Source organism: Saccopteryx bilineata, chromosome 6, assembly GCF_036850765.1.
Source record: "Saccopteryx bilineata isolate mSacBil1 chromosome 6, mSacBil1_pri_phased_curated, whole genome shotgun sequence".
Lineage (NCBI taxonomy): Eukaryota > Metazoa > Chordata > Mammalia > Chiroptera > Emballonuridae > Saccopteryx > Saccopteryx bilineata.
Genome location: NC_089495.1, coordinates 143,580,158 through 143,596,671, shown reverse-complemented (window position 1 = coordinate 143,596,671; position 16,514 = coordinate 143,580,158).

Here is a 16,514-nt window from a genome sequence, read left to right as displayed (position 1 = left end):
CCCCCTGAAAGCCCATGCTTTATCACAGTGAGTGAAGGAAAACAGAAAAACCGAAAAGGTGGCATGAAGGAATGCAATGGTTTACAAGTGGGGTGCTTATTAGAAAGACTCTTTTGAAGACAGCAACACAGAAACTATATTTTTAGCATTTGTATAAAGAATAGCTACATCTTTGAATAGTCTCAGCGAATCTCAAAATGAATAATCCCAGATTTGCATAATCTAGGAATCAATTTAATCTTCTTAAATACAAGGAATGTCTCTGTTACTTCTGAACAAATATATATATGTATATGTATATGTATATGTATATGTATATGTGTGTGTGTGTGTGTGTATATATATATATATATATATATATATATATATATATCTTTCTCAGAAAGATTTCCAAGAGGCATATTCCCAGGGTAGCACAGGAAACACACACACACACACACACACACACACACACACAGAATATATAAGGCCAATTTTACTTCATATAACATACAGATGTTAGGTCCATACTCTGGCCTAAAACATAGTTTTGCTGCCAATGTTTCATGCCTGTGTTTCAGGATGTGGCTCATGCTGTCAAAATCAGTTAGCATGCCTAACATTTGCAGAACAAGTTTAAAATCTATCACGTTCTCTGTTCCTATAATCCATTTTCAAGAATATGACCAATCTAAAATACAAACGTGATTTTGTGCAGAAGGATGTTCATCTCAGTGTTGCTTATAAGTCAAAAGTAGATCAAGTCATTGAAAATAGAGATTCATTAATATAGATACACTATTATTCAAACAGTTCCATAAATATATGTGTTAAGATGTTAATCAAAAACACGAAATACAAAACTGCTCACAAAAATTAGAGGACATTTCAAAATGAATATGAAGCTATAAAATATCTCCTAATTTTTGTGAGCAGTATATATATGCTGTATAAATCCAATCATGCATATATAAATACATATATATGTATATATTCATAGGAAAAAGAATAATAATATATGTATATATGTATATATTCATAGGAAAAAGAACTGGAAGCAAGCAAATCTGAAAATTTTTTGGCATTGATCACCTTCAGATGAGGCTATGCTGATTAAAGGGTTTGTTATTTCTTCATACTTTTCTACAATATAATCTAAGATTTTATTTTATTATTTTGATTGACTTATGCAACACACTTAAATGAGCATCTATAATATGCGAAACACTGTGCTGGTAGCTAAAGATACTGCCACAAAAAAAGGCAGACATGGACCTGTCTTCCAGAGCTGGCATTCTGTAGGGGTGGGAAAGACATCAGAGCCACTCAGTTACTCTCAGCAGTGGCCGTGGATGATGAGAAGGGGAAGCAGGGGGCCGTGTCAATATATAACAGAGAGGTCTGGTGTTCTGTGGGGGCTGCTGAGAAGGGTCCAGGGAAGGTTTCTCTGTTTCTCTGAGTAAGTGATATTTGTGCTGAGTTCCAAACAAAGAGTAGGACTTACCTGGATAAAAAGGAGATCAGTATAGTGGTATTTATTAAATATCATGGCTGCCTCGGCATTCCTTCCAGAGCCTTTTCCCTCCCTGAGGCTGGAAAAGTTAGGTGGTGGCTTTTGTGTGTGGTGACAGGATGGGGGGACAGGAAGATTTTCACTTGAGATCCAGGAGTGGATCCTGGTTACTTTATCCAACCAAGGTAACCACCATCTTCCTTGTACCATCCTTCCATTCAGATCAGTTAGGTCCAATATAATTGGTACATGACATTTCCATAGCCAAGGAATTCATTCCAGAATTGTCAATAAGTCCTCAAGGGAGATTTGCCCTGCTTCCTGAAGGAAGGGGAGAGGATCAGCCTTCTTCTAAGGGAGATATCACAAGTCAGCTAGCATTCTCCTTCTGGGCAGAGTGGGGGTGGACAGAAAGCCTAAAAACCCTCTGCACCATTTCGCATCAGCATTGAGAGGAAGAGTAGAGAAATGGGAGGAACCTGGGTGAGCTTCCAGGGCCAGGTCTGCAAGACCCAGAGCACATGTAAGAACCTGATTCTGACTCTAAGCACAGTGAATTATCATTAAAGGAGGTTTGGCAGAGAAGTGACTTATGAAGATCTGTGCTCTTAAAAGGCCACTCTGACACATCGTGTACATTGAAGTTAAAAGTAGGAGGGCAGGAGGCTGGTGGAAGTAACTCTGGTGAAAGTGATGGCAGGAAAATTAAAGATAAGTGAGCAAATTCCAGATATAAGAAACAGATAAAAATAATAGAACTTGGTTACAGATCGGATGGAAACGGTAGGCATAAGAAGGAAACGAAGTTATCCAAGATGACCGTGAACTTTAAGGCTTTCAAAATTAAGTGCATGATAGGAACAGTGACTGAGATAAGAAACTCCAAGAAAGACTAGAGTTAATGAAGACATTGCTGAATCCTGGTTTGGATAGATTGAGTTTGAGGAGCTTCTGTGTCATCCCAGCAAATGATGTCACATAAGTATCTGAACATACAGGTCTGTTTGAGGAGCTTTTGTGTCATCCCAACAAGTGATGTCACATAAGTATCTGAACATACAGGTCTTAAAATTTGGGGAGTCATCAGTGTCTAGATGACAGCTGGAGTCAAAGGGATAGAGTAGAAAGAGTCAATCAGAGTAGAAAGAAAAGTCCTAAGGAGTTCATCATTTAAGCATAAGATTTGAGAAGACCATGAAAGAGGGCTCAGAGAGATAGAAGGTGAGAATGCCAAGGGAGGACTCAAGAAGAAAGATGTGGCTCATGCTGTCAAAACCTAGTAAAATGTAAAATAAGAAGATGGCTGTAAGTGTAGTTTGGATTAATGATTCGGACGACATGGAGGCATGATGGAGGTGGAACCAGACTGGAGCAACTGGACAAGTGAGTAGAAAGGGAGGAAAATACACAATCATAAAAAAATATGCAGAGAGGACTACGATGCAGCTATGCTTACAGGAGCATTGTAAAACTGTTCTGGGTACGAACTCCGGCGAGCTGGCACCAGTGAGTTCAGCTTCTACAGAAGACTATGCTACATTCTTCATGATTCTCCAAATCTAGGAATTTTGCACAGAAATGACTCTTCCTTGAGCACAGTAGGTATAGAGATCTGCACAAATATAGATCCTCCTTTGTCTCTCTTTTCTCTGATTTGTTCATTTCATGTAGTTTCCTGAAGAGTCAAGCCAGCCAGTGGTGATATTTATCTCTAGAATTTTATTTCCAGGTATATTAGTTTCTTAGGGCTGCCATAACAAATTATCACAAAATGGCTGATTTAAAATAACAAAAATGTATTGTCTTACAGTTCTGGAGACTAGAAGTCCAAAGTCAAGGTGTTATCAGGGTCCTACACCCTCTGAAACTTAGAGGGGAGGATTCTTCCCTACTTCTTCTAGCCTGTTCTTTGGCCTGTACAACAACCTCTGTCTCCATCTTCCCACGACCCTCTTCCTTCTGTGTTTCCTTGTCCAATTTTCTGTCTTCTTATAAGGACACCAGTCATATGGGATTATGGACCCACCCTACCCAGTATGACCTCATGTTAACTTAACTAATGATAAGTTATGCAATGACCTTATTTTCAAATATAGTAATATTCTGAGGAAATACAATTTAACCTATAACGCTAGGTACAAATTTTCACAATAGGATTTGCAAGCTAATGACATAAGTGTGAGTTGGGAAAGCATGTAACCATCGGCACCTTTATCTGAAGTCCCCTATAGTGTATCTCTTGCCATTTGGCAATAGGAAGATGGGTTTTAGGTCAGACTGGATAGAGAGCATAGAGTTTATTAAAGTGGTTTATTAAGGTTTATCTTCACAGGATAATCTCTCCCACACGGGGTCTCCCTCCCAAGTTCAATTCTAGCCCATTCTTAAAGAGGTAACAAGTACTACACGCCCATTCTTGATTCCGTAAGCCATTAGAGATGAGACACAATGTCACAGTCATTCTATAAGCACATACTGTGTGTTTTCCCTGCATCAGGCCCTGGGGATAGACAGGTGCTGGGAAGGGAACTGAAAGTAACACCAATCCTTGTCTAGTCAGAGAAACAGATCGGACACAGCAAGAGCCAAATGTTTGCTGAGCAGATAAGCATTAGAAAAACTGTGATATCAGAGGATTTGCTCTCCTTCCTCCTAATTCATAATTATGATAATTATCCAAATCCCTGAAAATAACCAAGAGGAAGAGGCATCCACCAACTGAGCCAGTCAGGAGAGCTGCTGCATGTCATTTTTTAAATTTTTATTCTTATGATGGGTTTACTTGAATTACAAACCCTTGGTGGTCTTCCCAGAGATAACACAGTCCCATTTTCTCTTTGTATATATTCTCTCTGTTAATGAGTTCTAACTGACATGTGCTACTAGTGGAAAGACACGGAGGTGCCTGGCTACCATGTACACTGCCGACAACGCCATAGAGTGCAGTGGAAGAGCCACAAGGTTTGGAGTGTCTCTTATGTCAACTTTCATCCTATGAGTCTGTTAATAATTCCAAATCCTTACACACATTAGTAAGTTTCTCTGAGACTCAATCTACCTCACTGTGCCCAGTGGGCTAATAATATTAGCTAGCGTTGTTGGAAGGCATGAGATAAGGAAGGTGATGAGACCTCACATGTAGTAGGTGCCTAACAAATGTGCTTTGTCTTTGCCCCTACATCTGTCCATGTGTCATTGGGTCACAGATATTTACTGAGCACTAGCTTCTGTTTGAGGCACTGGTGATACCAAAGTGAATAAAAGAAACCATTTTCTGGCTTTCTCAGAGCTTATATTCTAGTAGGAGAAGGCATTTTCCACATAAGGATGAATGGTGTAGAGAAAGAAGGGACAGGTAATCCGATGGGACAAGACCAGATGAGATGCTACTCCAGACAGCGTGATCTGAGAAAACCACATAGATGTGAATGATAAGGAAAACCTAATGCTGTGGTGACCTACGGACAGAATGCGTAAGGCCAGTGCAAGCCTGGGACAAGAATGAGAGGGGTAGCCTTGTGGGGAGGCTGCTCAGTGTCCTGGGCAAGAAATGGTGGAGATAAATCAGCCGGCTGTGGTGAGAAGCGGTTAGATGCAAAGACATTTTGGAGGTAGATTTGAGGAAAAGTGAAGGATTCAAGTTAAATGTCAAAACATCATCTTTTACACTTCCAAGAACAACATCTTTAATCAGTTAATAAGATCCCTCCAAGTGTATCAAGAACTTGATGGGCACCAATAACTATGATCATGGTAAGAAAACAGCTCACGTGTCCACAGCACTTCCTGAAGTAGGCGGCATCCTCACCCACTTTATTTCAGATCAATAAGAATGCCCACCACAGTGGGTTCTAGGTGTTTTTCTGTCTTAGTAGAATAAACCCTGCCACACACTCATAGCATGGACTTTGGATCCTCTTGTTGATACATGGTCCCCTCCTTTTTATTTTCTACATTTCCATAACCTGCCATCTACATGCTTGTTTTTCATTCACCAACAGTGAGTTTTATTAATTTTTTAAAAACTTTTCACTGGTGTTGTGCATCAGAATTCATCATTAGATCACATGGGGCCATAAGACATCTAAAATATCCATAAATGTCGTGCAAATTAGAATGTGATTCCTTGATTACAGCAGAGAAGTTTTCAGCCTGCACTTTAAATCCTTTCTCTAAGTAAGGGGTACATTTCTAGACTGAAGGAGTTGGTACACCTTTTAGAATAAGCTTTGGACCAAGAACCAGAAAACCCTTGAGTCCAGTTTCTGCCTTTGACTGCGTGTTCTTAGGCAAATCACAGCACCTCTCTGATGCTCAGTTTGCCCATTCAAATATAAGAGCATTTGTCTGTACACCATACAGCCTTGTTGGAAAGATCAAGTGAGTTTTCAAGTTTGCAAGCACTTTGAGAACAGTGACTTGCGAAGTTAAAGAGAGGGATTGTTTACTTGAGCCCCTGGAGTCAGACAGCCCTCTATCTGGGCCATGACTTCACACCAAGTCCATGGAGGCTACATGCTCATGAGCATTGCCAGCGACTTCCTGCCAACATCCTCTCTGGCAGCGATGCCCACTGGACTTGAGACACTCAGCGGACCCTCCCACGTCTGAGAAGCAACCTGCAGGAGCACCAAGCTCACCTCACCACCAACCACTTTCAAGGTTTTGTGATTAAGGGGTTTGGAGACCAGGCGAGTGCGAAACGTTAGCACCTTAATTGTTGAAAACTCTCAAAGATTCCAAACTTGTAAATCATGAAAGGCCACTGTTTAGCAGGCTGGAATGCTTTTGAAAAAGGCCAGTGATCAGAGATTGGCCTCGTTAATAACCACAGTAAAACTAGCTCTTGAAGCTCAAAGACGCGGCTAATTAGGGCAGAAAAATTCAACCTCAAATTAAGAGTGTGTGTGTGAGTGCGTGTGCATGTGTGTGTGTGTGTGTGTGTTTCTAAAGTGTAAAAGCTTTTCTCCCAGAGAAGTATGTCTAAGTATATTTTGGATGTGTTCCAAGATCCACTGTAAGACAAAGCCAGGACTGAAAAAATGTCAGGGTGGGGTTAAGGAACTCCCCAGAGCCTCTGCACGCCCATTTGTCCAGTAAAAAGGAACAACCAACTTCCTCACCTAGAAAACAGCTTAATCCTATACTTTCACAAGACTGTGATTCTCTGAACACATGTAGAATACTTTCCTGGTTGTTGTTGTTTTTTAAAATTAATAATGTAACTACATGGCCCAGCACTGTTGGTATGTGCAAATTTATTAAGCATGTCTTCATCTTCTAGATAATGGGGATTTAGATATGAATATCAGCTGGTCCCTTCCCCTGAGAAGCTTCTATCTGCTACAAACCAGAACCTGGTACCAAGAAGAAACTCAATGCATATCTAGGTCTTTAATTTTCTGAGATTTTCCCTAAGCAAAAGGCAATGCAACTGACTCAAAATCTACCAGTTATGAAGATTTTCCAAAGGTTTGGAGCCCCGTGTCTGTCTGTCAATGGTCTTTTCAGTTTAAACTCAGGGTGGTTTGGCAATTGGAAAGCTTGACCGTATCAATCTCACTCTAAGATTGTATCAGTTACTGAAACGCCCCAGCAGAAAAGAAATGGGGAATGAAGACATTCAGCTCAGCTGAGCAACCTAAAGCCCTCTTTCTCACCACTGAGAATGCTGACATGTTACAAAAGGTCAATGGTAAAACAGGAGAGAAATTCAGAGCCACTGCGGGCCCAACCCAGTGTGGGCCATGCCCACCCAGTGAGGAACATTTGGGGTCACAGATCCCTTTAGAGCAAGTAGCATGTAACCAGTCTCCTGTGGGATGGCATTCAGGGAGGAAGTAGTACTTTCAGCAGAAGACATCATGTTGGTTTCATGGCTGCAAGGTTGGTTGTCCTGTATTTTAAAGGATGACTGGGCTTCTGATGTATGGAGACTGACAGAGGTGACTCTTATTGCTCCAGTGTGGTCTATGGAGCCTCCTCTGGGCATTCCTGAAGGCATGTGAGAGAAGCAGAATCTCAGGCACCACCTAGACCTATGGAAACTGGACTTGCAATATAGTGAGAGGTAGCTGGTTTGCAGTGGGAGGTTGAGAAGCGCTACTCTCACTGTGCACGTGGAGCTGTATGTATTTTACAGAGGGGAGAGACACCCAGGCTGGAGGGGCAGGAGACTCGCACTCCTCCAGATGCTGCTATGAGACTCTAGGAAAGGTAACTGGCTCTCTCTGGATCTTGGTGTTCTTGTCTGTAACATTGGCCAAGAAAACCCATTCTGCCTACTTCACAAGTCGGTTTTGAGCATGAGATAACATATGTGAAAAGTTTTGAGTACCCATCCATTTTTGCTGACAAAGGGCCAACCCTTTTCTCTCTCAAAGTGCTCTTGCTGAAAATGACTGTCAGTGTCCACCATGCTCCAACACTGACTCCGATAGATAATATCCAATGGAAACAGCCAGCAGAGCTTCCAGCGAATGTTGCCCTCACGGGGACAGACTCCACACTGGTGGTGCACACGCACAGAGGAGAGCCCAGGGAAGAAATGCAGAGGCCTGGGGCAGCCCATTTTACGTTGTCTGGATATCTAGGGGATGCAGAGGCTGACAAAGCACCAGGCTGACCCCCAAGAAGCCTACAATCTAGCAGGAACTAGAATCTGTCCTACAGATGACCTTCAAGCGGTGGTCTAAAGTACAAACCCAGTTACTGAGGCCTCTTCTTATGATAACTTGAGCTACCCCACAGTCTTGAACCAAGGCTTGGGAAAGAGGCTAAGGACTTGGGTTCAAACCCCAGTCCTGCAGCTCATTAACTGGGATTCTGGGAAAATCTTGTCACCTCTCTGAGATTTGACTCCCTCACATCGAAAGTGGGGACTCTCATAACATCGCCCCTGAAGATTGATATGAAGAAAGATTGAGTTGAAAGTGAACAGGCCATATGGATGTGTTCTCCCTTTAAACACACACCTAGTTTTATTTTCTTCATAGCACTTAGAACTACTGAATTTTTTTTATTTCTTCATTCTCTGTCTTTCTCACTAAAATGTAAAATCCCTGAAATTGGGATTTTTTTAACATAATGCTCATCGTGGTATTTTCAGCACCTAGAACAGTGACTGGCACAAAGGAAGTGCTTAGGAAGAGCTTGGGGAATGAATGATAAATATTAACTTTCCTTATGCCCAGAGATGGGTCACTCTGGAGCAAATTTAAAGTTTGCAGTTGGACTCTTGTCTTTCGATGCTGTCCCCTCGCATTCACCGCTGACACTTTGAACCAAGGTTTGTCTGGGTGACCAGTAAGTAGAACAGGGCAGATGCGATAGCATGTCACTCACTTCCCAAATTAGGTTACAAAGGCCTGAAGTGTCCATGTTTGTTGCTCCTTGTCTCTGTCATTCTCTTTAGTCTCAGATGACTTGCCCTAGCAGAAGCCATGTCACCAGCAGCCCTAAGGAGAGACCCACATGGGAAGGACTCTCCTGCCAACAGCCTTGTAACTTAGCTTAGAAGTGGATTCCCAGGCCCATGAAGCCTTCAGAGAATGCAGCCCCAGCCAGACAGTGGGGTCATGAGAGGCCCTGAGCCAGAACCACCCAGCTAAGCCACAGCCAGTTTCAGACCCTCAGACACTGGGGGAGAGAATAAAGGGTGGTTGTTCTGAACTGCAGCGTTCAGGGGGAATTTGTTTCACGGCAATGGATTACTAACACAGGTTTACCAAGCAGCCTCAGAAAACCCCCAGGATCTCTGCAACCCTCAGCTGGAGGAAAAGGGCGGTCCCCAGGGACAGGTAGCTCTAACAGCCAGGACGCTGAGTTTCTACCGTCGTGTCTCTAGGAGGATTTCTTTTCTCTTCAAAACAACAAACAAACAAAGAAAACAGTCTCAGCTTCCACATTCAATATGGGCCGGGCCCACTGGCCCATGGCTTTCTTTCTTCTGGTGCAGAAATTTCACAGTGCTGTGAGGGCGGGGGGTGGGGGGGGGTGGAGATAATCGTTCACTGATTCCTAATGCTTTTTGTCACTTGGCACTCCGCTTTTAACACCCTACCAAACACAGCTGAGGTCCGGCTACACCAGTGAAACAAAACTTTACTAAAGGCTTTGGGAAAACAACAAGAAATACTGAAAGAGAAAATTTGGTTTATAAACAAAGACATTTATTTCCACACTGTGAGGAGTGCTTATTTCTTTCCTCCCTATCTGCTTCCTAGAACCTCCCAGAACTCAGAACCTTAGAGGATCTCTGTAGAAATCTCAATTCCTCAAAATTAATATCGAAGAAAAGACTATCTGAGACCTCTCTCCTGCCTAGGTAGGGATTTATTTCTAAGCATCCATCACTTCTCTTACCTATCAATCTGGGAATGACCAGCCGTAAAGCAAGCCTTTATCCCAGAGGCTGTGGCTTACAGATATCAACCATCCCCCGACACCCCAATAACATGCTCTCGAGGGCTGCATCCCTACAGTCACAGAGAATGAGCCATTTTCCCCACAACCTCCTTACCAGCCAGCTCCACTTGGGAGAAACAACCCCTCACTCTTTTCCCAAAAGAAGCCACCATTTGAACACATTGTTTTCCAACTCAATGAATTTCTTTACATTTTTACTATATAATATTGTTTGTGTTTTAAAACTTTATATGAATAGTGTCAGATCCTATATATCCCTCTAAAATTTACTTTTTTCCCCACTCAAAACTGTGTTTTTGATATTTAATCATGTTGATACATGTAGTTGTAATTTACTCATTGGACCAAAATCTGGATAAATGATTTGGTTTCAAGCTCATGACCATCAAGGTTTGTTTCCAGCTTCGTCTGTTACAAAAGGCTGCTATGTGCATTATTGTACATGTATCTCTCTCTAAGTACAAGAGTATCTCCAGTTATTTGCCGAAAAAGATACCTGCAGCATTGTGGGTTACGTGCACCTCTGCTTCACTAGATGTTGCCAAGCTGCCCCCTGACGTGATGGGTCAGGTTAGACTTCCATTGGCAGCATATGAGAGGTTCTTCATGGCTCCCCGTCCTCACTGAAGGTCAGCATGTGTCAGCCGTGATCACAAGCCAATCAAATGGGTACGGGAAAGGTTTCTCATTGTTTTAAATTTCATTTGCTTGTCATTTGTCTCTACTCTTCTTCTTTCTAACTGTTGACTACCTCCCCTACTCACATGGTACATTAATTAGAGTGCTTTGGGCTACAAATGACAACACTCAGCTATAAGGAGTTTAAACATATAATGAGAAGTCTAGAGATAAAGTGACTCTGCACTTGGTCATCTTAGTGGCACTAGGAGAAGCCTTCTGTGTTGCTTTCCTCCGTCCTCAACTATGGCTTCAGCCTGTCTTCTCATGACCACAGGTCACTGCCACACAACTGTGTCCAGAGGCCACTCCTCCTCCTATGTCTCTTCCTGTCGGTGAGGAACACCTTTCCCAAAATCCCCTTGACCGTATGTCCCCACTTTCTCTCCATAACATCTTGGTCAGGACTGCTTTACCCACTCATGACTGAAGCAATGGCCAGGGGGCAATGGCGTTCCTGCGGTCAGTTTATACTGATCAAGGTTCACCCTGTGGGGCAGAATGGTCCTCCTCTCCTGAGCACATGCGGAGTAAACCCCCAAACAAATTCAGGACTCTTTCAGCCATAAATACAGATGGGACAATGGCTTTTGGGTGGCAAAAACAAGTGCCCACCAGAGTTGAGAAATGAAGTCTTTTAAGGCTGAATTCTAGAAACACCCTTCACTCTGGTGATGAAGATGTTCTTATCACAGCATGTGGATACCAGCAGTTTTTTCTTCCTTTTTTATATTTCAACTCTCACATTTTAAATGTGGTGTTCCATGAATCCTTTCAGCTGCAATTTGTTTTTTCTGTTCTCTGCACAGATTGCATTCAAAGAATTTCTAACATTTCCTGACACCTTCTCTTCACTTCTTCCTAAAATCACCACTGAAGACAAGGGATTCCAACTTCTCAGTTGACCCCCTGCTTCTTGAGCCTCAGAAGATATTCCTTCCTCTTTTCTTTGGTTATAAACTGACATACATGTTCATTATTTTAGCAATCCAGCCAATTCCTCCCAAACTGTGATTATTCTCAATGTGTTTGTGGCCTTCAAGAATAAGATTTTCTGACCTAGAGCCTCAGATTGGTACTAAAGCCATTTTTTCTGAGCCCTTAGAAATATGAAACTTAGTGTGGAAATAAACTTGCTGTCGGTGTCTTCCTCTGAGACCAGAACCAAAGATCCTTTAAAACTGGCACAGGAGACCAAAAGTTTTCCTGGGTACTGATTCATTACTCATCAGCCACATCAGTGATTAAATATTTAAGTGCCAAGGAGTCTGTGATTAAATATTAATTCCCAGCCAGTCTGCTATGAAATATTTAAGGGCTGGTGAGTCTGAAGTGTGCAGCTTTCAGCTCAGAGCAGAGAACAGCTCGCTAAAGACCGGTTGCTGGATGACGGAGCAGATACAGGAAGACAGGCTGATGAGGAAGGGTCCCAGGTCCAAGTGCAGCCGGACGCCCTGGCCACACAGTGCCAAGACTGAGTACAGCCACAGTGGGCTGGTCCGCTCATGAGCAAGAATTCACCCCCAGGAAGAATACCCACCTGAACTTACTGTGTACATTTCAGAGATGGGGAAACTGAGGCTCAGGGTCAGGAACAATCAATGTCAATGAAGTTCTTCACCTTTGAGCAGGAATTATTTCAGCTCCAGAACCATTGACAAAGAATATTTGTACAGTCTTGGTATCAGTAAGAAATCATTGGGTCTAGTGTTTCAGAGGGAGGAAATTTAATACAGGAAATTGGTTACAAAGGACTTGCAAAGGCTGGAAGACTGAACATGAGAATGAGGAGGCACTGGAGGAACTGAAAGGAACAGGGGCCGCACTTAGAGATCAGATGCTGCTAACAGTCCCGGGCCAGCGCTCGGGAGCCTGGCCCTGCTGCGCGTTCTTAGAGATGGTGTCTCGGTTGGTGCTGCACCCACCAGAGAAGGGAGTTCTCAACCAGAGCTGCAGATGCTGGAAACAATGCTAACTCTCGCCAGTATGCTGAAAGTCAGAATCTCTCATTCTGCTGCCACAACAGCAGCCAGCAGTAACTGCCTCAATGCCACCCTGTCCAAGCCAGAGCAGAATTCTTCCTTCTTCCACCTCCTGGTCCGTCTGCCACCAGAAGCAGACAGAAAGCCCACCTGCAAGGGAAACTGGGAAGCTAACCAATGTCATTTACAGACACCCAGCTCCACGGGAGTGTGCAAGTTGGGTATAAACCTAGGAAACCACAGGTGAGTCAATAACAGACACAGCCCCCTTGCTACCTGGGGGAAAGATCCCTGGGAGAATCAAAGTGATGGCTGGCCTCTCCATCTTTTTCTGCTGTTTTACCATAAAATTAGACCCTCGTGCCTGACCTGTGGTGGCGCAGTGGATAAAGCGTCGACCTGGAAATGCTGAGGTCGTCAGTTCAAAACCCTGGGCTTGCCTAGTCAAGGCACATATGGGAGTTGATGCTTCCTGCTCCTCCCCCCCTTCTCTCTCTCTGTCTCTCTCTCTCTTCTCTCTCTCCTTTCTAAAATGAATAAATAAAATAAAATAAAATAATTTGATATCTTATTAAAAAAAATTAGACCCTCGTAAGTTTCAGGTGTTTCTCCAGGATTTGGTCTTAAAAAATGAGTGGACAGTTACTTCCCTTTCCTTAGTTAACCTTAAAGCCAAAAGTATTGTTTGATTGGGTTAAACGTTGCTGGTTTAGTTTTTGTTGGGAGTTCTCGAATAATCCCAAATTGGTGTGATTATAAGATCTGCAAAGACAATCTTGGAAAAGGTCAATCTTGGAGGGATCACCGAAGGTTTGAGTTGTGACGGTGCAGAGCCATCAGTGAGACACCTCAACGTGGCACTTTGCTGAGAAATGCTGGGTGCCGGGAGGGGGCAGGGACCTTCCAGAGGCGGTGTGGCTCGGACAGCCACAGCCTACCTGCTCTGATCATCACTCAGGTCATAAGTCTCCTGCATCATACTCTGTCCGTGCCTGGAAAACTCATCCTTCAATCAAGATGGTCCGTCTTTGGTCCTCGTCATTTCTAATGCACTCCTTCTATCTTCCTATGGAACAAAAAGAATAAAAAGAACAATTCACTTCAAATATTTTACAATATATAAGGCAGATTTACACCCATTATCTCCATTGATTCCCAAGGAGGACCTTGGAGACAGAAGCCAAGGCCATTGCTCCCATCTCTGAAAGGAGGAGGAGCAGCAAGTATAGGTGCCTTGCCCGGAGGCACAGAGGTCCTGCGGTAGAAAAACTGAATGGGCCATTGCCACCATTCATAAATCCAGGGCTGGGACAAGTAGTAGTGGAAGTTTGCTAGGAGGAGACCTTGTCAGGAGAGAAACAAGTGGGAGTGTTGAGGAGATGGAAACAGGGAGGGAAATGTTCAGTTCTATGGATCCCTGGAAAGAAGTGGGAAGTGGCTCCCAGAATCCACAGACAGCTGAACATCAGCCCATTTTAATAAGATCAGGAGGAGGAGGAAGATTCTAATTATAGAAACCCCTAAAAGTGGGCTGTTGCTTCTAGAATGCCCTTTCTTGCCCATCTTCCTCAGCACCACTGTGAATGTTTTGGGTTTTAGGAGGATCTGGCTCAGTCCAAATGAAGCTCAGTGAATCCCACCAGGTCTCTGATCATCTTTGTCATCCCACGCCACCCCCATTTCCTACACTTAACAAAATGTCCCTTTCTTACTCATGTGTCTCCTGGGCTCCTGTCTTCTTCAGCTCTTGTTCACTCCCCACTCTCACCACCCCCCACTGTTAGAAAAACAGAGCCTACCGACTGAATTTCCCCATCCCTAATCCAGGGTGACATTCTAGGCAAACCACCACGTCGTTCCCTTTCTTTCCCTGTTTAGGGCCGGCTTTATGCTGACTCCACTGCACTTGTTCTAAGACAAGGGGGAAGATGTGCAGTCTATTACCCTTATAAACCAGCCTCTTTCTTCCTCTCTCTGCCATTTAAAAGGGTCTTTCTATTTGACTGAACAAGAAAAGGAACTCTAAGAGGGGAATTAACATTGTCCCCATTATATTGTCCAATTAACACTTGTCCCGTCAAAGGCTGAGTAGGAAGCCCGGAGCCTTGGTCAATGAGAACTTTTAATCCCTCAGGTAAATGCAAAGTCGCATTGAACACGATCAAAGGGCAGATCTCAATATATTCTCTCCCCAAACCCCTTTCCCTCCCCCCTCATGCATAGGACTGTATGAGGCTGCTAAATTCTGGTTTGAATGAGTCTCAACCTTCCTTTGTGGCCATGTTGGGTGAAAGTGTGGGGGATGGTTGATCAGACATTTAAAAACTCACACCAAGGCTCTTAATTACATTCAAGACAAAGACACCAACACAGACATGGTGAAGTAATGACGACCCAACCATCTTCTTTTTTATAGAAAATCTATTTCCTCTCTGCAGGTACTAGGCTTGGCACCATTGCTAACAAAGTAAATTATGCAAATAACTAATCCTTTAGAGGGATGGAATTTGAGGGTCACTCTCTTCATTCTATAGAATGCCCGCGTTCGCTGAGATCTGACCCATGAAAAACTGATACGCAAATAGAAAGGGGACTTAAGCTGAGAGCAGAGACTCCACCACACTTTTTTGCCATTCCCTTCATCCACCGCAATTCTAACATGCTACTTTTCACGTAGTAGGTACTTGAAATGTATTTACATATGAACGTGTCTGAAAAAGTGATTTACTTAGGGGGGACAGCCCAGGTCACTTCAAAAAGATTCAAATTGTTTCATTGAGATGAAAAATTGGCAGGAGGAAAGGAAGAGTGGAACAGTGTACTGAGGCCAGAGTGAGTGTGCTCAGTTCTTGGTGGCTCCTGCCCACGTCTACTCAGGATCCTCAGGGCTGGTGAGGAGCTTCCCGGCTGACGGAGCAGAAAAGAAACTCCATCAGCTGCAGAATCTATACTGCCCAGATATTATCTACTGGAATACACTTAAAAATGAGAATGCAGTATAAGCAAATTTAATAGCCTGGTGCGAGCATATAACAGGGGACTTCTCTTAAGGAACAGGCCACACCCCTCGCCTTCTGGATACACAGTCTGGTAAATGGCTTTATAAAATTATACAGAGTGGTATCATGTGAGGAGGTCACTCCCCTGAGATCTGTCTCGGTGAGGTCTTGTGAACGCCGAGTGAACCTCCCAGAGACAGGAACCATCAGTGGCTGTCTGGGGCAATGGCCTGGGACTTAGATTGTTCGGGGGCATTTATAAGCTCCTAGAAGGTCAGCAGTGTGGTCACACTGTCAAGACTGGAGTCAGGTTGTCTCATGAAGCATTGATCCAGAGCCACAGTGACCAAGAGAACCATATTGATGTGTTGCCCCACCAAGGCCATTGGGATGGGCATATCAGTGCCAAGCCTTGCCGCATCACAGATGAAGAGACATGGCCCTGGGGTACCCCCAGTCCTTGTGCACTCTTTCCACCCGGGCCACATAGACATTATCCACTCTCCTCTTTCCTCAGAGTTTGTGACACTCTCTGTTTCATTGTAGGTGGGTGTGAAATATTTGTTGAATGAATCAAGTGGGAAAAAGACTAGTCACATACATGGCAGGTGAGGCAGATAAGACCCCTAAGCACTTTGGTAGTTGGTTCCCTGCAATGAAAGATGAGCTTGAGCTAACATAGCAAGAGGGCTTCCTGGAGGAGGTAAGTACCAGCAAGGCATTGAGGGCCAGGAAAGACTCTGGTCATAATAATGATAATGAGGGTAACCATATAATTTATCACCCAAAATAAGGTTCTTAGGGAGTGAAAGGGAGGCTATTAATAATTACACCAGGACAACAGGCATAAAATAGGACTGTCTCAGGCAAGCCAGATTTATGGTCACCCTGGTGATGATTAACTACGAAATAGGGACCTTCCTATTTGAAAACGGA